Source organism: Amblyomma mixtum, unplaced genomic scaffold, assembly GCF_055824585.1.
Source record: "Amblyomma mixtum isolate Tamu unplaced genomic scaffold, ASM5582458v1 scaffold_35, whole genome shotgun sequence".
Classification (NCBI taxonomy): domain Eukaryota; kingdom Metazoa; phylum Arthropoda; class Arachnida; order Ixodida; family Ixodidae; genus Amblyomma; species Amblyomma mixtum.
In genome coordinates, this window is record NW_028317732.1 from 60211 (window position 1) to 82249 (window position 22039).

The 22039-nt window shown below is 43.7% G+C and overlaps 1 long non-coding RNA gene across 1 annotated transcript; it reads left to right on the plus strand.

Annotated features, from left to right (window-relative positions):
* The first annotated feature begins 2451 nt into the window (after positions 1–2451).
* LOC149324428 (uncharacterized) lies at positions 2452–22038 on the plus strand. Its single transcript, XR_016286845.1, has 4 exons — positions 2452–2518; positions 13091–13298; positions 13864–13900; positions 21005–22038. It is a non-coding gene; the product is annotated as an uncharacterized LOC149324428 (long non-coding RNA).
* The last annotated feature ends 1 nt before the right edge of the window (position 22039 follows it).

The window sequence follows — 22039 nt, forward strand, 5'->3', positions numbered from 1 at the left end:
GTTAGGCAACAGTATAATAGTGGTGCAGTTGTCCTGTTTCTGCCCATCGTGGTTACTGCAGCACCCGGATCGGAGCAGAACTCTAGCTCTGTGAAAGCGGGCCCCTGCTGAAAAGAAGTTTTACTGTGCAATAACAATAATTAGTTTATTTCCCTCAGATCAAATACAAGTTGATGGAGGAGAGGAGAAAAAAAGCGGCATTCCGCTTGACAGAGTTCTCATTTCCTGTTCAGTCGGCAGTGACATGGACGAGAAACATAACTGTTAAGGAAATTTTTCAGTATAACAGTCAGGCTCAACATGCAGCGGTATACAGTCAAGAAAGCCTTATAACCTCGCAAGGCTCGTCATAAAAATGGCACACAATTTGTATCATACTGTGTGACCTCTTTGACAAAAGTGCAATTTTCCAAAACTGAATTGTATTTGTATGGTATTTGCATCATAATTGTACGGCATTTGTATGAAAAACTGCCCGCAGTTTTTCATCATACAACTTTGATCATTTGATCAGTACAGTGGAGGAAGCCGCGCCGAGCCGGCAGTCGAACATTTACGCAGCATCCGGCGGTGCAACGTAGACGAAAAGCCAGTAAGGAGTTGCAGTTCAGTGCTGCGTTTGTCCCATTCTTTCATTGTCTCTCCTAAAGTTTCGTGCTCAACGCCATCGATTATGAACCACCAACTCGCACAATAGATTCGCTTTGCGCGAGGCATAAAACACACTAGAGCCGAATCGGCCATCATTGCCTGCTCCTTGGGCCTCACTGACATTCTGTTGCATTGAGCTGCGATTTGAGCAACGCTGTTTTGTTCAAACCACCGCAGTGTTTACTCCTCCCCCATCCTCTCTGTATAGTAGTTTTGCCTTTAAAGAAATTATGTCGCTGGCACGACGCCGGGTAGGTAAAGCACTGGGTTGTGTTCCGTTTTGAATTCCTACATTCGTTACCTGGCGCTTTTGAGCACGCGCCACGATGACCTCGCGGCATGAATGTTTTGAATGCAACAGACGTCCGTTTGGTGTGCGGTGTCGGTGCAGGTGTAAAGCCCCGAGGTTGTAAAAACTAATCCGGCACCTTCCAGTATAGTCCCTGTCTTAGCACATGACAACTTTCACAAGGTTAAACATGATGTAAAATAAACTACGTACCGATCATTTGAACGAATTTTGATGGCCCAAAAACCACCTCATTTTAGCTTTCGTCTGTGATGGCGGTGACGATGATGATCGTCTATGACGGTTGGAGGAGAGACCTGGGCTCGCGAGCCACAATGCTTTTAAGAGACGTGGAATTCAGTTTTTAGTGTGCCCCGGAGGAACTGAAGCGTTTTTGACTGAAAAAGACCGTGTTTTTACAAAATTCCAAGTGAAATTTGGTATACAGCAACAGAAGAATCTAAGAAAATCAGACACTTCTTCTAGTAAAGAACGTGTTTCATTAAATCAATCAATCTTCTGCCAACCATTTTCAATAAATATTTCATGTAAAACGGATGTAGAAACCTTACGTCGTAATGAGCTTAAAATGTATTTTGTAAGGCAGACATGTAGAGTTCCAAATCTATAAATATTTATCTTTTTTTTACTGCAAGTGCAAGACTAGTATTGATTTATTGTATAAAAATGTGTTAGGCTTGTAGTTCAAAGTATGTCTAGTTTGTGCTCGTGCTTAGCGGTCTCGTGCCATACTACGTGCTGTACACATATGTGGTCTCAGACAAACTGAAGTTGCTGCTCATAGTTGTTTGTCCCAGCGTTTTTTTCTTGAAACGTAATGGTAATAAAGCTTTCGTTATAACTGAGAATATTATTTTCCCCTTCCCCCGTGCTGTGTCGCCGTTCATTGTACGGCTGAGAAAATCGCTGACTAGGTTTTATGCTCTCTGCACTGAAAAACAAATTATCCACCGAACCGGTTTTAGATTGATTCCGAGAGTTTTAGCTTTATTGAACCCCTTTGAGAATTTTGCTTATACCTATACACCTGCATATACAATATCATGTATAGCCGGCTGTTTACAAGGAAAATGACAGCTTAATAAAGAAAAAAACAGCTTTCTAATAAACTATCAATCTGTTGTTTGCTCCGACGGACGGCAAAGTAAAATGCAAAATTATCGGTGCGCTTTTTTGCCGAAACAGTCTCGAGAGGGCCTCGATAAAGCAAAAGGAGCGGAAAACAAGCCGTATGTTAGATTCACACCACTAGGGACCTACGCGCTGCTTGTCCTGGCAGCCTATTGTGCGCTTAAGCTCTTGATGCGGCCTCTGTGTTTCTGAGCGTCACAGAGTCGTCCGTACCGGGCTGCACACGGAGATCCGCTAGAATATTTGCTGCGGCCTGATATCTTGCTGCCGTTTTTTTTTTTGCTGTGAAGAAACCAAAAGTGTCCACGTGAAGCTGGCAACCTGTAATTGATAGCAAGATCATCACCACGGGAATCATACATCCATCCGGCCTGGCCGCACACATCGCTCAACACTCATCGTGAGCGTTCTCTATCAGAAGCAATGGTGAGGAGGACAAAGTGAAATTAAGAAATCGTAACAATAATCCAAAATAATTTTGGCAATGTCTGCGTCAGTTAACAGAGCGAGCATACAGCGCCGACATGTAGCCTCTGCCAAATGAATATATATATATATATATATATATATATATATATATATATATATATATATATAAGGGAAGGGGTATGAGGGTTATAAATATGAGGGAAGCCAACAGCCCCAGAAAGGAAGAGGCACAGGGGTTTTTTACTTAATTTCTTTATTTTGTGGTGTTGATCAATTTATAATATAACCAAATATGTTATCTCTTAAAGCTAATTGATTAGAAAAGGAGAAGAAAAAACAACCACATGCCGCCGGTGGGATCCGAACCCACGACCTCCTAATTACGCGTCCGGTGCTCTACCGCTGATCTACGGCGACGGCTGTTTAACCTTCTGCTTTCGGGGGTATAGTTATTTGTAAACATAAATACCCCCGAAAGCAGAAGGTTAGAAAGCCGTCACCGTTGCTCAGCGGTAGAGCACCGTAGCTCAGCGGTAGAGCACAGGGGATCTTTAAATAATTTCTTTATTTTGTGGATTTGATCAATTTATCATATAACCAAATATGTTATCGCTTAAAGCTAATTGATTAGAAAAACAGAAGAAAAAACAACCACATGCCGCCGGTGGGATCCGAATCCACGACCTCCGAGTTACGCCCCTTGAATTCTGTGCCTGTTAACTTCTCTCATATATATATATATATATATATATATATATATATATATATATATATATATATATATATATATATATATATATATATATATATATATATATATATGTGTGACAGAAACCAAGGGGCACAGGGGATTTTTTTATATATATATATATATACGATTTTTAAATGCAAGAATGCTGCGCAATTTTATTCTGCGAGTTGCTAAAGAGTAAAGTACGAAAAGAAGACCACTGAAGAACAAGGATCTAAATGATTTCGCGTTTCTTTCTATCTGGAAGCAGGGCACATGTTTAGATGGTCAGATCCGACGTCAAGTGCCTGACGGATGCTACCAGACAAGGTCTACCTACGTGACTGCAATATAACAAATAACTAACTTCATAAATGTTTGGGAAAAACTCAATCTGCACTCCGCTTGTTACGTAGTCGAATGGCTCTCGGCGGACAGAAGCCATGAATAATTGCTGGCAGACCACTTCCTCAAGTGGTAGTCACACTTTTAGAGTTTTCAAAAACGTCTGTTTAGGATATTTTGGGGTGTGTTAATGCCACCAATTAGTGGTGTTTACTGACATATAAACGGGTAATATGGAGTGGATCTAGGTTATACACGTGCATTAAGGCACAAATATATTGCACGTTCTTAGACGTTGAAAATGAGCAAAACCTTTTAAATATAGCGGGAATACATGGGTATAGGAAGGATTTGAGGACAAACAGCGGCTGATTTCTCTCTTGTCTTATGTGTTTCGGCTGTTTTTCTGGTCATGAAAACTGTACCAACCTGCCCAAATTTCTGCTTTACAACAGTTAATTGCTAGTTGTCGGGGCCCTTTGTTAAACAGTGGCTCCAGGTTAAGAGCAAATCGATCGTCGAACTAAATCTGCACTTTCCTCTCACTTGCAGAAGAAATATTGCGGAAGTATTTCAGTGACTACTGCCCACTCTCACGGTCTCCTTCTCATGGTCTTTTTATTTTTGTTTATTAGTTATAGTAAGTATAAATTTTTACATTTCGATTACGAAGTTGTGTGCTAAGCTAGACATCGCTATTAAATATTTTTTGCTTCTTGGAATGCAACTAATAGTTAAAAGTTTGAATTTAAATTATTTTATCCAAACTATAGCCTCTAACCTTATCTTTTCTTAAATGCTTATGTCATTACAATGAATACAGCAGCTGGGGAGATATCTGCCGGTAGCGCTCGAGGGATAAAAACACACACATAGGGGTGGCTGCTTAAGTTTAGCACCTCATTGCCACAGTTGCGCAACTTTAGCTGCTGTGTTCCCATCCTAAATCTATGCCAGGTCTTCCCTAGTATGTTACGTGCCACCACTATACTTGCTACCACCAACTCTCCCAGAATCCAGGTTTACTCGATGGAGCATCTTCGATTATGCACTTCTGTGTTCGTCGAAAAGTTCACCAGGGCACTGTCGGTTATTTTGGCAACAGTCACTCTCAAATTTCTAGGACAACATGCTTCAAACTATGGCCCATAGGTGTCGGGAGCTGTACTGATCAGTGATCAGCTTTGGACAAGAAGACAACCGAAACATATGTAACATAGGTGAACCAACAACTGATTGCTGCGCACCGAAATGTTAATTCAGCTCAAGGGAATTGCCCCTGTCGGAAGTGCTCACTGACACCAGCCCCACTACAGATGCGGGAGGTACATCAATTTGCATAGAAACTGCATTTCAATTCCCGGACGCGGTTGCGTTCATATATGCGGACCCTGGCAGCAAGCAGAGTGAGCGCGCTAAGCTGACGCTAAGCTGATGTCGCATGCGTATTGCGTACTACCGGCAACAAACCAAATGAGAGCACCGCCAGGCATTTTTGTTCCTAGCGGGTAGAGCGATATGCGTGTGATACCAGCTTAAAAAAGTAAATCCTCCGAGGCGCCTTTCAGGCAGTTGCGTCAAAGACGCGTCTTTCTTTCTAACGTTTACGTTAAAGGAAGAATAATGTGCGCGGTTTTTTGCGGCACTCACGCGCTGATTCCGATCACATAGCGGCTTCGTAAACACTTCGATTAGAGCTAGCTTTTGATTGGGATTCCCTAACTTCTTCATATGGGTAATCACCGAATATAGGAGAGGTATTACAATGAAACTTGTACAACTTTTTCTTGCCCACACGAGCTTGTATATTTGAGTACTGCTCTGGAGAGCGCTAGGAGCGGACCGATTAGGGCTGCCACTCCGCTGAAACAGAATTCATTTGCTGCTAAATGGTTAAACATTGCAGAAAAATCGTCGAACAATGAGTAGGGGGCCTGGCACCACCGCACTCTGAAGCCGCGACTTAACCAAGAGGCGGTGTAAAACTGAGCTTCGAAAATAGAAAAAAAACAAGATCCGGAGAATAAGAAATATAGCAATAAAGTGGGAAAAGCCAGTGTCGTGGAAACATCAGGTTTATTTAACGAACTCATATGGCGCCTTGAAAATAGAAAGCGACTGTGGCGCTGTCTGTTTCAATTCATAATAAATAGTTTTTAGCGGTAAACCATTTTTAGCGCTACACAACAAAGACGACAACACGGGACAAGCGCCCGTGTTGTCGTCTTTCTTGTGTTGTGTCCCCGGTGCGCTAAAAATCCTTTGTCTGAAAACCAACTAGCTCAGCAGTTAACCCTCTTAAAGTATACTCGCAATTCGTTATGCGAAAAGAGTTTTGTTAAGCGGCCTTGTGCCTCACTAATTACTGAACCTTCTTAATGTTAAAATTAGTCGTAGCTAGCTCCAGTGTCGTTCCTGGCGTGTAATGCCAGCGCGTTACCGTAGTCTGTGAAACTACTTCTGAAATGTCTTAGGCTAGCGACTGAATCCGCGATTTACACCGATCAATGTCGTGTAAAAGCCTGTGCCTATAAAATCTTTTTGTGGACAGTTGTGGCTCGATCAAGAGATTAGATGTGCTGGATTTGCCAAAAATAAGTTTCCAGAACCATCACTTTAAACATTCTACGTCGATCATCCGTTCTGTTTAACACGGCTTCGTTCTTGAACACTTTTCGCGGTCGTGAATTATACGTTGTTACTGGAGGGTTCATGCCTAGTTACCGTGTCACGGGGTCTCTGATTAGTTGATTTTTGTCTTGAGCTGAAGTTAGTCAAACATTCTTGCTTGAGAAAGAAACACGAATACAGCGTTTGAGATGCGGAAAGTATAACTTCCGGTGCTGTTTCGAAACCTTTAGCCCACATCGCGGTCATTCTGTCGTGTTTGAAGTAGTTTGCCAAAATGTTTTGAAACTTCTATATTTTTCGCAGTGGCTAGCTTGTAAAAATGATCAATATGTAATATTTTGCCTAAATTCGATTCAGAACTCTCTACAAAATCTATTCTAAAATGGTGTTATGAAAAAAGGTTAAAAATCATGCATAAATCAGTCGCAGTGTTCCACGTCTACTCAGAATAGAACATTCGCTTGTAACATTCCGGGCGTAAGAAGTTTGGTCTCCGCAAAATAAATGCGCTCTCATGTAGATACTTTTTTTTGCCCGTTTGAGACGAGCATTCAAAGCGATATCCGATATATCTGTAAAGAATGGTTTATAGAAGCTGCCTTGATTGTTTGGCACTATGTAGGCCGTACTTTGCAGGCTCTCGTTGGAGCATTGCAGGAAATCAATGTGGGTAGATATGAGCGGACAAGGTAGGCCCTGAAAAAGGTGGCAGTTTGGGCTTGTCGGTAACACATGTCAACAAAAATAGCGCAGGAACAGAACAAGGACAAGCAAGGGCACACACACGAGTGCTATGTGTGTGTCCTTATATAGCGCTTATATAGCGCTATAGCGCTCGTGTGTGTCCTTGCTTGTCCTTGGTCTGTTCCTGCGCTATTTTTGATGGCCTGAAAAGGCTCTCGTGCGAGTTGAATTTCAAACTGATTTATATCGCCCGCGTGGATTGACCAAATAAGTACAATTTAGAACCGGGACCGCATTGGGGTCATTGGGAAGGGTGGTGTTTGCCCACGTGATGTCTAGTTGGTGCTCAAGCCGTAGTGAGCATACTGACAACAAACAAAGGCTGTTCTTGAGCTTCTTATTTGTTGAGGCTGCGGTCTTTTCAGTAGGCTGCATAATAGATTCCAATGCTGGCTGCAGTTGTCATTCTATACATGCGCTCTAGCCATTATTACTTTGGTACACTGGTTGATTACGTGCAAAATTCGAACTTCGGCAGTGAATTGATGACGTTAAAATTGAATCTCTGCGCATTAATAAATTTACAACAGCCCCATATTAGATTTCTTTTATGCGCACAGAAAGACGACACAATAAGACAAGGTAGACAGGACAGAGCGCAACTTTCAACTGATTTTATTGTGTCTTATTGTGTCGTCTTTCTGTGCGCACAAAAGAAATCTGAGTATGAACCAACTAGCCCCACAACGCATATTACTGGAGCCCCATATTACCATGCATTTTGCAGGTTGCCGAATGCGAACAACACATATTTAATGGAAATATAGATGGAACTTTATTTTTGTGCTGCTGGTACCTTTGGGATCTGCTCACCCCAATTCTTATTTTCACCCTTTCTTCCCGCTTTACACACTTAAAGCTCTATCAAAACCTCTGCATCCCAAATGGTACATCAAGATGGTCAGCTGCGAAACTCCAATTATGGAAACTGTTGGTGAATGCACTGTAATTATACTGAAGTACTTCTTCAACAAGACATCACAAATGTGCGAAAGCTTTTTATGGAATGGCTGTTTAACAGAAGGTGTCTTTGATACTCGGCTAGACTGCATGTTAAACTGCAATCCCGGTAAGTACATCGTTATCGTATGATTTTGTACATCGTAAGCTATTTACTGAAATAAAATGTTCATTATTAGCCTATAACACTACTTGGAAGTTACCAGCAAAAATTTTCTAGTCGATAATTCTAATCTATAGCTCGACCGTAAGCATAAAATTCACTGCTGGGAGAATACAACACACTGTACGACGGCTCACATATGTTGGTGGCCGCACTCGCTTATAATCCGGGATAAGTGGTCGCTGACGATAACCCGATTTCACTTTGCATCAGTTTTTTTAGCTAAGCAGCGCGCCTGGTCACCATGGCTGCTATTGCGGCTTGAGGACCCGCTGCGTACGGCTGCTCCTGCTTTTTATGCTCGGCTGGGCACACACTATCCCTGGCCTAAAATAACTCACAGCCCAGGTTCTGGACGTCGATCAATATCTCCTAAGCGCAGTCGGAATACCACCGTCGACTCATCCACATGTGACGCCAGCAACGCAACCGGACAACCCGCTGAAGAATACCTGCGCTCAGGCTTGAAGCAGAGCGCGACGTGGTACCGCTGAACCGGAAGCACGTGACCATCACGCTCATTCCAAAGGCAGGCAAGCCCCATTTCCTCAGGAACTTGCAGCCGGTTTCCTTTACGTCGCCATCATCCACGTGTTGGGTCTATGGACTCAGACTTTGGTCTGCGACCAGGAGCAGGGATGAAAATACATTGTTTTCTCTCCGTCGCCTTCGGCAAACACATGCAATCTGCAATCAAGAAACGAATGGCGCAATTGGAGCGCGTGTACCAGTTCCTGCCACACATGTGTGTGGTTTGTGGGAGAAACACACTACCCAAATTTCCTCCCCCAACTCGAGTATGATGTTGTAGACAGTCATAGGGTAGCACAGGGAAATATCATACTCGCTCCAGACTTAAAATATGCCTTCGACGGCGTTACGCACGAGCAGTCCTTGACAGCCTCAAAGCTACAAACTGTGAACAGCACGTGCACTACTACGTCTTCTTTTATCTGCGCGACCCCTCTGCAGCAAGTCAGTTCGGAGACAAATGCTCGAATGTCTTTCAGCCTTCCAGGCCCGGCACGACGCAAGACGCGGTGATCTCGCCCTTGCTCTTCAGCATAGCAATGGCGGGCCTGACTGGCAATCTCAATACCATCGAGAGAACTCGTAATACCTCTTGATACACAAAAACCTGAGCGGCCGGCAAGCCAAACGGTACACCTGAATGGATAACCAATCCCCCTAAACGATCGGATCCGTATTCACCAACTATATAGTTTGCACAACAGCAAAGCACAATTCACGTTGGAGTTCCTGAAGAACAAAATCCACACCGAACAGAAAATGTGGATTGGGAGTGACGGACATCCTTCGAAACAAGCATTCCTCACTTACCAGCTCCCGCACCACCGCCTCATTAACAACAAAAAGCACAAGATGAGAGTGGGGGTCTCAAGAGAACGAAGACTGCGCTACGTCTCCCGATTCACACTGTTACCGTGGAACGTGCAGACGGGAAGCCAAAAACAGCGCCTACGTGCGACCCCTTAGTGCTGATATGTCCTCGCGCCTCTTCGATTAGCCGGTGATCGACACTACCGTTAAACACAGAGCACAACTCACTCGTGATTAGCCCGATTGGATTCCTGTCATACCTGTACTGCTTAATCTTAATTGCAGCCAGACAGATATGAAGACCGATGAACCCTCCGTGCACGCTAGATTGCGCAATGCGTCAGACGGACGCTAACACGTAGTATGCACTGACAGATCTCTGCTGCCTTGAGGCTGGGCAGGAACCACTGCGGGATCCGAAAGCAATGGTTCTGGTAGTTGTGGCTATTGAAATTTACGTCAGCACCGCTCCGGACCGCTTGGAGCTCGCCTTGGCTAGAGTACAATTGTTGCATAATACAGACCAGCCGATATTACCGGCCAGTCAGTTCTAATGCTCACAGATTTCCAGGAAACATGTACACGCTTCAAGCAGGGAAGGCTCAATCACACCGCAGCACCAGTAACGAGTCGCGCACTGATTGCGTCTGCCTGCTGCTAATAGACCGTCTAGGACCCTAGGCGCTAGGTTGCCCGTGGGAACGAGTGTGCACATGCTGTCACTTCCGTGTAATATAACCCTGGTTCCTCCCTTTACCGTTAAGGGTTCTGCTTTGAATTCGTGGAAGATTTCGAGCTTGAATTTTTATTTGTCATCATCATTGCCATCAGTCTGCCTATGTTAACTGCAGGAGAAAGGTCTCCCCATATGGCCTCTCAGAAGGGACTGCCCGGTTGGACGTCTGACAGGACCGCTTTGGCGTTTCTACGTTCACGCGCATACTCGGACTTCTTTCACTTCAGGCCTTCGGTTCGACCTTCTTACAGGCACAATTTATGTGTTCCAAGTTAGACACAAACGCTCACTGAGGTTACTGATGCAGAAGCCGTCGTTGCTACAACGCCGTGCTTTCACTATTCAGTACACAATTCAAGCTAGCCGGGATGGCTAGCACATGGTAGGGCGAGATCGCATTGATCAACAACTTAAGAGGAGAACAGTGTTGTTCATATGTTTCGGGAAATCCCGCAAGGTGTAGTAGATTTGTAATAAGAGAATAATTACTTATTAGCATCCACCAAAGCGCAGCCATACGGCTACAGAGGAAAGCTATAGAGCTTTACACCGAAATTTCATAGTAAAATAAAAAGTCCTTCTTCGGAGTTCCAAACCGGAACCACCGCTTTATCTAAACAGTCGCTCTACCAACTGAGCTAGCCGGGACGGCTAGCATCTGGTAGAGCGAGAGCGAATTGATCTATTGCTCGAAGTGGGAACATTGTTTGTGAGATGTTAAAGGGAATCGCCAAAGGTGGAGTAGATTCTTAATGATGAAGTAATTACAAATTGAGATCCACCCAAGAGCCGCTATACGGCTACAAAGGAAAGCTATGCAGCTTCCAAAGAAAAATTCGTCCTGGTACCCGAATCCATTGACAGCGTCTTGAGAGGGGCTTGTACTGCGAAGACAAGATAGCCGAGCGTTGTCTAGGGTGAGATAATTGATTTTAAGTGAGAGTGAGCATCGCAGCTGGCGGCTGGAAGTCGGGTGGGCAGATGAAGTTAAGAAGTTTACGGGGACAACGGGTCCGGACCAGAGGACACGTTGAAATGGAAGGATATGGGAGACGCCTTTGTTCATCGGTGGAGGTAGTTAGGTTTATGGCAATGATTAGGATGGTTTTTAACGGCTTTGCACCTGCCCCTTATACACTGTGATTTAGCAATGGCTGCATTATTGATTTTGTTTCACTGAGTAAATGCTTGTTCAAAACCTAGGAAGACTGTATAAAGAAATTCGTTGTATTCTGAACTTTCCTTTGCTTGTGTGAGATCTAAGGTTGTTCGAATTATCTCAGCGATTCGCTCCGTTGCATCAAATTTAGCGTATGCTTGATCCTCAGCAGAAAACCTGTTTATGTGCATTACCTTGCGCTTATTGATTAGCCTAGGCAGTTCGGCCTGTTTTTCTATAATGGGGTGCAACGTTTTTATGCTTCTGGTGCGGTCCATGCACAGCTTGTTTGCTGTGCATGGACAACAAGAAGCTGTATTACAACTGTTTAAAATATATAATTTTTGTAAAAAAATTAAAAATTCTGAGTCTTAGAATTATCTAATACTGTCTGTTTCTCCTGAAACAACCAGTGCCTGATGCAATAGGCCGGGAGAAGAGAAGTTTCAAATGACACATCGAGATACTCACAATACCTTACTTTGGCATTTCATAGTTTGCTGCCTAATGTCAGCAACTTTATTTTTAATTTAGACTACCTTCTATATGGCGTCATAAAAGGCTGTAAGTATCTAGAGTAGGTCGTCGAGGCTATTCTCTTCTAGATGCCTGAGCAGGCTCTGACTCTTAGCGTTTTCCGATAGCCATAAGAGGAGATGTTTCTCTCTTCTAGCTGTAAGTCGAACCTCCAGTAATAATGACTTACGGCTGCAAGGAACGAGTTATCAGTATATAGGAAGTAGAGAATTTAAGAACTTTCAGATTTCTTTCCCTGCGCGATTATCAAGCACTATAATATAATTACCTGCTACACACGGCAAGTCTTTTTTCAAGTGTTACATAGAACGCGTCTTAGGAAATCTCTTGGTTTTCTGGAGAGAGAGAGAGTTTGCTTAATATTTTTATGTCTACAATTATTTGCCGATTTTTCTCGCCTGGCAATACGATGTCACATAGGAGTGACGTATTTATTCCCCATCTGGTTCCGTAACCTATTGTTATTACTATCTGCAGTACCTTCGAATGGGAAAATTTTGAATTCCCTGCACTGATATAAAAAACGCGATGACTGCGAAGTGAAGCGCGTGTTCTTTTGTAAGGCAACATAAGATGTTCTAGAATTCGATGAGTTTAAAAGAGCCGAATATGTGAAAATGCCGTTAAAGCTTGGGAAATAGTTTTGCCCCTATCATATGAAATGGCGGTGCAATCACCCAATAAAGAGGCGTCGGCGTTGAGGCCTCTCTGTAGCGCACAGCGACGGGCAGAGGTGCAAATAATGACCTCACACAGCGACGTGCAGAGGACGTCACATGCGGCGCTTCGTTTCCAGTGAAGAAACGGTTGTTTCATGGAAGAAAACCAACGTCATAAAAGGTTAACCTCACAAAGCATTGTCTGGCGGCATCGGATGACGCAGTGAGCAGAAGCCTGAATTTCGCCGCGATTTTAAACGATGATTGCGTCACTACTTTAAATGCTTGTGTAAAAATACTTTGCATGCTTTTTCTTGGAGCTCTGTTGGTTCGAATGCTTGAATAACCTCGAATTTTCAGAAAACCATTTCAGCTTCCCTTTAAGCAAGATCGCACATTGACACATTCGATGGCAGAACACTTCTTTTATTTGGTCGCTGCAATGGGAGCTTTCACTTGCGAAACTCAATGCTATGATTCTTTATCATCTATTACCTCTCATGCTGCTTCTGAAATAAAACTGAATTATTTCCTACTGTGCCAATTCTTTATCAACATCCGAAGGTGAACAACCAGGAGTGTGTGCCAAGCAACGGCCAGACAGCTGTGATGAACGAAAGAAAAAAAGAGAAGTGGTGCCACCCTCCGATATGGATGCATACTATTACGACATAAACAAGACGACATGCGAGAAGTTTAAGTTCTGTGGACCATCCGCAGCATCGAATACAAATTTATTTACAACGTTAACAACATGCATCATGCAATGCAGGTGCGTCTGAAATACTTCTTTGGCAGGAATCCACTTATCCGGTACAAAATTATGTCACTAAGCAAAGAAAATATTCGCATTGCAAACAGGGGGTTCATTAACGCACTTCCATTCGTTATATTAGGCGCTTTTAAAGGTTTTTGGGAAGTTATTTATTAATTCCTATGGAACGTTCTTACTCTGGTTCTCTTCAAGCAAAACAAAGTATATACGAGGCTTGCGCAAGGATTCATAGAGCAAAATTTTGTAACTAATATCTGCCTATGTGCAAGGTACGCATCAATCATAACCGCAAAGCTTCTGGAGAATCCGTTTGCAATTTCACTTCAAAAGGAATATCCACTTGTCTGCAAAATTGCATCCTTATTTCATTAAATGTCTCAGCTACAGTATCTGCAAGAGCGTCTATCCAGTACAACTGTAGTCACAAATTTAAAACCATGAACGATACCGTAGCAAGCGGCACTAAATCATAAGACATAAAAATTCTAGGAAATTGATCAGCTGAGACCGTCGTCCTAAATTTTTCAAATTCGTTCATTTGCACAGCCTGGCTTCTTTTCAGGGGATTTTCAAGGTCCAGGCAAAATGGTTCTGAATAGGTAAGTATTGTTGCGGAGTTTCGCTACGCGTTTGCAATTTTTAAGGTTCACAAAGATGGTTTTGCACCGAAATATTGAGAATTAAAAACTGAGTTCTCCTAAAGAATGCGTTATATTTCTCAGCCGATTCTTTTTGTTCGAAGCTAAACATTGTTTTTCATGAAGCTTAATACATATCACGTATAATACAGACGCTGAAGAATATATCCAATGGTTGTGAAGGAAATACCTTTTACATTAGTAACGAGTGTTTTCATCTTCGCCGCACTCTGTAGTTTAACTTTACTTCCTTTTGAGCATAGCTCTTGGTATGAATAAACAGAATAAACAATAAGCAGTTGTAATGGACGTAGTATTTTTCTTGAAGTGCACTATAAAAATTACGAAAATCTATGATGCATCAGGGAGTTATGTCTTCGTCTAAAAACAGGCTCTTGCTTAAGAGAGGGAATAAAAATGCAAAAAACAACGGCTTCCACACATGGCTCTTTAAGTGTATGGCAGGGACTACTGAGATATCACAATTGATGTGATGTACATGTACATATACATCAACATTTTTCAGAGTACTGCCGAAATAAAATTCGTTTTTCTCGCGATTTTTTTTTTTTGTGTTAAGTGTGCACCACTGTCTTCCGGAAATAGAGCTCCGCGGGTTTTGGGACTTCATTTGTAAATGCTACTGCACCTCTTTTAGCTTGTGTTCCGTAAAGCGTCCCTCCGAGCCACGTTGCCCAAGATGCCATGCGTCGCTGGGAGGAGTTGTGATAGTTGTTTGGGATCGCGATCCTGACACCTTCGGCAAGACATCTGCGCATTTCCTCGTCTACAATACTATATCTCTGTTCCCTTGGAAGAACACCAGCATCGCGTAAAGTATGCATGTGTGTACTGATTACTTTATCTGGGGTTTGTTCTTGTGACATTTAAGAGCGCCGTGCGTCTGTGTAGAAGTGCTTCGTGATCATTTACTGCATGGGGCTGCAGGCGCGTTCAGAGAACAACCGAGTGCGTCCGTTAGATGCTGGATTTGGCTTCTCTGTTCTTTACCTCACTTGCGCGTCTTCAAAATTCTGCTTATCTGCGCCTTCTACTCGCCATTACAGAGTTTATATCACTCTTTTTACGTGACAATGTATACAGCTGGTTTGGTCGAAAAGCCGCCGGCGTAGTCAGCACCTCAGCACCGCGTGTCGAAAATAATTGGGGGCTGCCTAAAAACTGATCGTGTCATGCCAACCGCTTGCCGCAGAATGTTCCGGATAGGGACATACAGTTCAGCGCTTCGTGCAGCATAAACTTACTTGATAAGTTGGAGCCTAGCTCGTCGCTGGGATTCGAATCGGAGACATATATTTAGGGGCTGCATAAAAAACCTTATCATGGTAATTTGTGGTTCCTGTAATCGATGATTGATTGCTGTGTGACAGGCGTTGATGAGTTAATGAAATCCTTGTAATTAATTATTTAAGGAAATCAAACATGAAAAAATAGAAAAAGTGGGTTCGAAGGCGTTAAAATGATCAGTTTGAAAGCCAAAGCTTAGTGATGCTAATTTTTAAAATTTAGAGTGTGTAATTGATCAAGTATTGAATTGAAATAATTGAAAAAAGTGCGTTCATTCGTGTAAAACAGCTGATAATAAAAAGTCTAATCGACTACGCTATCGCATCATACGCTTAAGGCGGAGCTTACGTATCTTCTCCAAATTTTGTTGATGTTTTGGTAGTTGTTTCTTCTGCCTACTTTCTGATAGGTCCCATTTCTCTGCTTCTCCGAAAAATTCCTCTCGATCTAATCAAATGATTTCATTACAAAAAGGAAAAAGTACAATGCAAATAAATGGATGACAGCAGTGTATAAGAAAATGACTGAGCTGTGCCGCTTTCGACGTAGGTCTGTACGTCGTACTAAGCGAGCATACAGCTCGCGGCCGTTGTAAAGTTTCTCTCGACGGGACAGCCATTAGGGCAAGGCTCTCACATTCCCAAAGGCCACGCTTCCGCAGTTCCAGGAGACAAATGCGATGTCGAAGAGTCTGCTCCTCGGTCCGCAGTGTTAACGATCCATTTATGCAGGTACGCTTGGAAATTACTATAGATGGCTCCGAGTTTGTTAAGGAAAGGAACGACCAAACTCAGACACATAACAGACGCGTGGGGTGGCTCGCAGTAGGCACTTGAAGTTCCGTGCACTAAATGATCAACAAAAACTGTATACGAAGACGCACGGTGCACCCTAATGACACAAGGACAAAACTGAAACAAGAAATGAGTACGCGCATGGACACTTTACACGAAGGCAGAGTTGATTCAAAGAAAGAAACATATAGTAAGACGGGCGAGGAACGCGTGGGCCATCTTTTCAAAGGAACGCGTGCTGCTGACCCTACAAGAAAAGCTCACCGAGGGAAAGCACGGCACCACGACAGCATGGCTCGGACGGGAACGTTACGAAACGCGAGCACAAAAAGGCTTACAACTATTTTCACATGACGCCCCTACAGTTGGCAAGCCTGTAGAACTTTACAATAAGAACAATTAGAAAAAATAGTTGGTGGTTAACGTAGTTTAACCAAACAGACCTGTGAAAGCAGGTGTTATTCTTCAATTGGAGGGGCACTTCAGCTCTGCCTTAAAGGGTATGACGCGATATATTTAGAGCGTTCATGCCCATATATGCATAATTGATCATTCTCTACTCAACATTCATAGATGGCGGAGAGTCCTGATACAAATACCAGCGCCATGGCGCAGTAATGAAGCGATGCGCAATTCTACTGGCAGGTGGCTGTCTCTATCACAGCCACCGGTATGGATTATATGACCAATGTTGCTTTTCCCAAGGAACCTCGCGCGCAGCTGGCGCGACGCTACCCCGAAAATGCCCGAGCTCACCCCAGTTACCACACGAGCTTACTCGAGAGAGTCGGGTAAGCTCGGTTTGTAACTCCGGTTGTTCGGCAAATGCACAAGATCGCACGTACAAACTACGTATGTACAGTCTTTGTCAAAAGTAACCAGGCTCCATGGTTTGCTTCTCATTCGTATAACAGAGCCCGCACGGCTTCCCTAAAGATCAAAAAGTTCTTTGAAGGTGTGAACAGGGGTTCTTCTTACCGTACAGAGATTTAGAGCTTCAGGGCTGGCATAATAGCTTGAATATACGACTGAGAAAAAAAAAAAAACGTGCAGCCTGGTTACTTTTGACAAGGACTGTACATACGGTGGAGTTCAAAAATACGTACAGTGACAAGATTCTTCGTCGTGTTCGTGAGCGTATGAATGCTTTCGAACTAAAACGCAAGTAATTTTTTCATATAATCTTGGTTAACGTTGGACCTGTTGAACACATCCGAAAATTTATAACTGTGAGTGAACAGTATTGGTTCTATTCGCATGCGTGAAAATGTCACCCGTCTGGAAAGTGGGCAGTGTAGAATCGTGGTGTGTGTTCCTGACTGCAGTTGTTTCCGCAGTAGGGCTGCAAAACCATATGTACAGTAATGATAAAAGGTAACAGCCCCTCCTCGTACCGAACCCCGTCATGTTGCGAAGCTTGCTGCCCTGCACGGGCACGCTATCTGACGAAGCCCTCCTGCTGTCAAGACCTGTCAAATGCGCACGTCTCGACAGCAGATGGGCTTCGTCGGGTGGCGTCCCCATGCGGTGCGGGAAGCTTCGGAACACGAGTAAGAAAATCCGCTCTTCAATTTCCTATATTTCACTTTTCATTGCTTAGTTTTCGTCAGTCGGAATGCAACCGCAGTTTCTTGTTTTGATAAATTATTAGAAAAATGTGTTTATCTATATTGTGTTCTAATTTAATTAATCGGTGGTATTAGGTTGGTGACTGCTAGAGTCATTTATATGCCTTGTAGATATCTAGACTGCTCTGTATGGTTGTGATCTGTGTACTACTGTTAGTTCCCTCCTCCAAATGCGCTGTTATAGCGCGCATGGCAACACAAAATCAAGCCATAGTTTGATGTATATGTGCTGATAACGAACTGTGAAGCAGTTTGGGAATACCTTGCAAGATACCTTGCGTCCACTGTTTTAAGGGTCGCAGCCGGAGAACAAGACTAACTGGAAGGATATGGGAGAGGCCTTTGTCCTACAGTGAACTAGTTACATTGTTGTTGCTTATTAACAAGCTGTTATATTACTACTAGAAGACGTTGGAGTGTCTAAGAAAAGGGAATTCCATATCTCCAATTGTTTGGCAAAAACTCCAGATATCTATTAAGTATTTGGGCGTTATAATGAAGGCGTCTTGGTGGCCTTTCAAAGATACATAGATGCCTGAAAGAAGTTGTATTGGCGTGTAGTCAAAGCTATTTTACTTGCTTTCTTATGAGCGCTGTGTGTAGCGAAATTTACGAAACCTCTTACGCAGCTTATGATGAGCAAGCTGCGGCTTGCCTTGATGGCTTCAAATATGTTAAATTCAGTACAAGTTCCTAGGTTTTTTTTTTGCAAAAGACTTTTTAGTTACCTGGTATCCTTATATTAGGCCTCTTTTATTAGCTTGGTGCCTTTTTAGAGTGTAGTAAACAACCGAAAAATACAGAAATGTGTTTCAAATTTTTCTCCCTCAATTTCAGAAACTTTCACACAAGCGCAAGTGTGACTGAAGAAGCCACACGAGTGTCTGAATGATTTCGTTTACACTGCTGTAGTGCTTATCTCGGATTCAGATAACATTTTTTTAAATCTTAGATAAATTAAACATAGATTTTTTTACACACTTCTTAATTTTTATCAGTCACTTTTTGGAATACCACTTTGTGCTTTATAATAATGTGAAACGACTTTGCAAAATTCCTCCTCATGTCTTCAAGCAAAAAAAAAATAAACATACCATTTTTACCCGCAAAGCAGAGCCATTGCTTCCAAAAAAATCTGTGAGAATTTGAGTGCGGTTTCATTAGGCGAAGGAAATATTCGAGGAAAATTTAAGCGCTAATATTAGGACAAAAACACTGTGCTTTAATAATTGAAATACTTTATTCGGTACGACTCAGCTACAAGGTAAAACAAAATGCAGTCTTGAGTACTCTTACTGTTCTCCAGAGCACAATCCATAACTCAGGAGTTAAACCAGCGCATACTGTATAAGCGCAAAGCGGGTCATCATGGTGTGTATAGCAAGCACAGCTAGACAAGTACAATTCACTTTAGCACAACATATGCCATTCAGTGCGTATGCCAGCAGCAAGTAGCTATGCTACAATTTATGTTATCTCAGATCAGACTGAAACACCTTTCTTCAGATTGCACATTTATGGGTCCTTTTTGCAGCAGAGTGAGATACCGCAGTGATGAAGTTAGACAAATGGCGCATTATATTTTGGCGTAGTTGTTCTGGCGGTCAGAACAGGGCAGCTGCTAGCATCACTATCATCAGCAGCAGACGCCTTGCGAAAAGGATGGGGTGTGTCTATTAAGTAAGAAAAAAAAAATAATTTTACACATTCATAGTGGGGGATGTAGTTTATTATGCGAGTAAATGCAGCATTAGCTGTCAAAGGGGCGCACTACCCACCTCACTGTAAGTGGGCACCTAACTCCGCTCTGTAGGAAGAGATGCATCGAGTAAACAAGGTTAATGAGAAGGAAATCCAGAATCAAGTGTCCAAACCTTTTCTGCTTATGAGTAAGGTGTCGCGACTCACTTCTAAATGTGTGCCCGCGAGACACCCCGGTAGCCACCTTCCTCTCCATATGCCCGAAACCTGTTACTTGCGTGTTCTTATTGGTACTGCTTTGCTGATTCCGTTGTTTTATTTGTGGAGGTTTCCAAACAAACATCGTCACTATTTTTTCATCCTGTGTGCGCCACATGTTCATCAAGATTTTGTTGTTGGCTAGTAGGTTCATTGTTTCATTGTTATCAAAAAGTAATCCAGCGTGAAGGAACAAAATACATGCGAGACCCAACACAGGAGGGACGCTATCCTGTGCGGTGTTTGTTTCGTGTCCTCAAACCTTCGCGCTGGATAAATCTTATGATCAATACCCTTGTCAACAGTATTCTTTTCGTTTCAAACTGTGAATACTACCGAACCACTAAAAAGTATAAAGCGGTACCTAGACTGGAAATTTCGTGCAGTTTCACAAAATGCAATGCACGGACATATTCTTGTATTATCGGTGTCAAATACGCGCCACCATCAGGGCGACTATGACTAACCTCACAGTATAAATACTAGCACTGTTACCTCAGCAGATGTCGGAATATGAGCAGTAGCCCTGTACGTCTGAAGGACGACTGCTACAGAAGCTACACGCTGGAATGAACCGCCTAGATTTCTTCATTCGCGATCACGAGCTACAACCGGCACCTGGTACTTGAGATTTTCTTTGGCTTTATTGGGTCAGGAAACATCCACTCATCGGAGTGGAAAATGTGCGCACTGAGAACCTTGCTGTGCGCTCTTAATTCACAGGACTTCAAATGCTTTGAAGCAGACTACTACGTGTAGGAAGTGCACACGTAAACTGAGCAGTGGAGGACATCGGACAAGTGACAACGAGCGTGTTACTGTTACTGAAGTTATCAGTCAAACTAAAATACATGTTTACTTAGCAATTCTTACTTATGCATTAATTATGGCTCAGTGGTACAGAGAGCGACAACACAAACAAACAAAAGAAACATATTTCTACACTTTATGTGTGCAATATCGCATATTCCCATCAATGCACGAGATAGTATTTCCTAAAATAGAACCTTCTTTCAGTTTGCCAGACTTAGAAGAAAACGGCTGAAACCTGTGTCCACAAACTTGTTAAAAAACAGGAAGGCTTTTCAAGACACATGTTGGGTAAAAGAGAATGATAGTTTACGGCACGTGAAATACGACGCGTCCAATTTTCTCACTAATTACGGTTTTGAATGACTGACATGCCTCATACCTACTTGATTGCATACTTATCCAATAATTTTGAATATAACCCTTCAACACAATAGTTATCAACAGTTTTAGAAGTGCATAGGAAGCGACTTCTAGAAACCTAGACCCGACTCTTCAAACGCAGTTTCTGGGTTTCACGTCTCCTTCATCCAAACTGAGAAAAACATGTATTTATGTTTTTGCAGGTTACGGCTTACGCCGTACGCCGTCCAAGAGAGCGCTGCGCCCGAATGAGAAGCGTGGAGCGAGCACGCCGGGCGAGCGCGACTAAGATCGAAGTGAACTGTCGCCGCCGGATGGATTTTGCCGTGGATCATGAATTCTTTGGTGATTTCTGCGGGCCGAGTTCATGCCCCGTGCCATTTTTGGTGGCAGCGGTGGGATGGCGCTCACCCGCGCCCAGATACAAGTCGCTGACGTGGCCGAGGACGACCGCCCACTACCAGCTGATGCAACACATGACGCGGGGGATGGCGCCTACGATCTCAGGCATTCCGACGGCCTGCCACTTTTCCCAACACTGGAGGCTGTCCTCCAGCGCTTCGCCCGACGACTGGATTTTGATAAAGGCTCCGCTTGATGCGTGCCAGCGTGGAGTACGGCATGCAGTACAGGCGGAATCGAACTGCGGATGTCCGGAGACTACAATCGACCGCGAGGACTCCTACCCGCGCCCGTTCGGCAGTCCTCGCAGTCCGACCGTGGGCTTCAGAGCGGGTGCGTCCGGATCTGTCTGCGGGCTGGAGTTGCTGGAATTAACCAACCTTTGATGGCACTGTTCTCTTTGGAGTCCTAACAGCTCCAGCAGGACACCACTGCAGTGGCAAATGGGCGGAGCGAGAGCACGAAGTCTGTCTGCTCATTGGCGAGCTGAAGGGCAGAGGGGCGGAGCTGCTCCCAAACGTGCCCCGTGCGGATCTAGGACGGTACGACGCCACAGCGGGTCTCCTCACCCGCCATTCCTGGCAAAAGCAGCGCCTGCGTGCTCGCCGGCGGAAGCCTGAGCAAGGCTACCAGGACCTCGCTGCAGCTGTCCTACGGTTGGCGTTGCAGTCGTAGCCGGGTGGGCCACTGACCACCATGGCCCTGGTCGGCACTGAAACCTTTGTGGATGCCATCCGAGAAAACGAGGTCCAGTGCCAGGTCGACCTCGGGTGCCCTGAGTCGGTCCGCGCCGCTGAGAGCCTCGCCGTCGAAACGGACATAACCCGGCGAGCTGC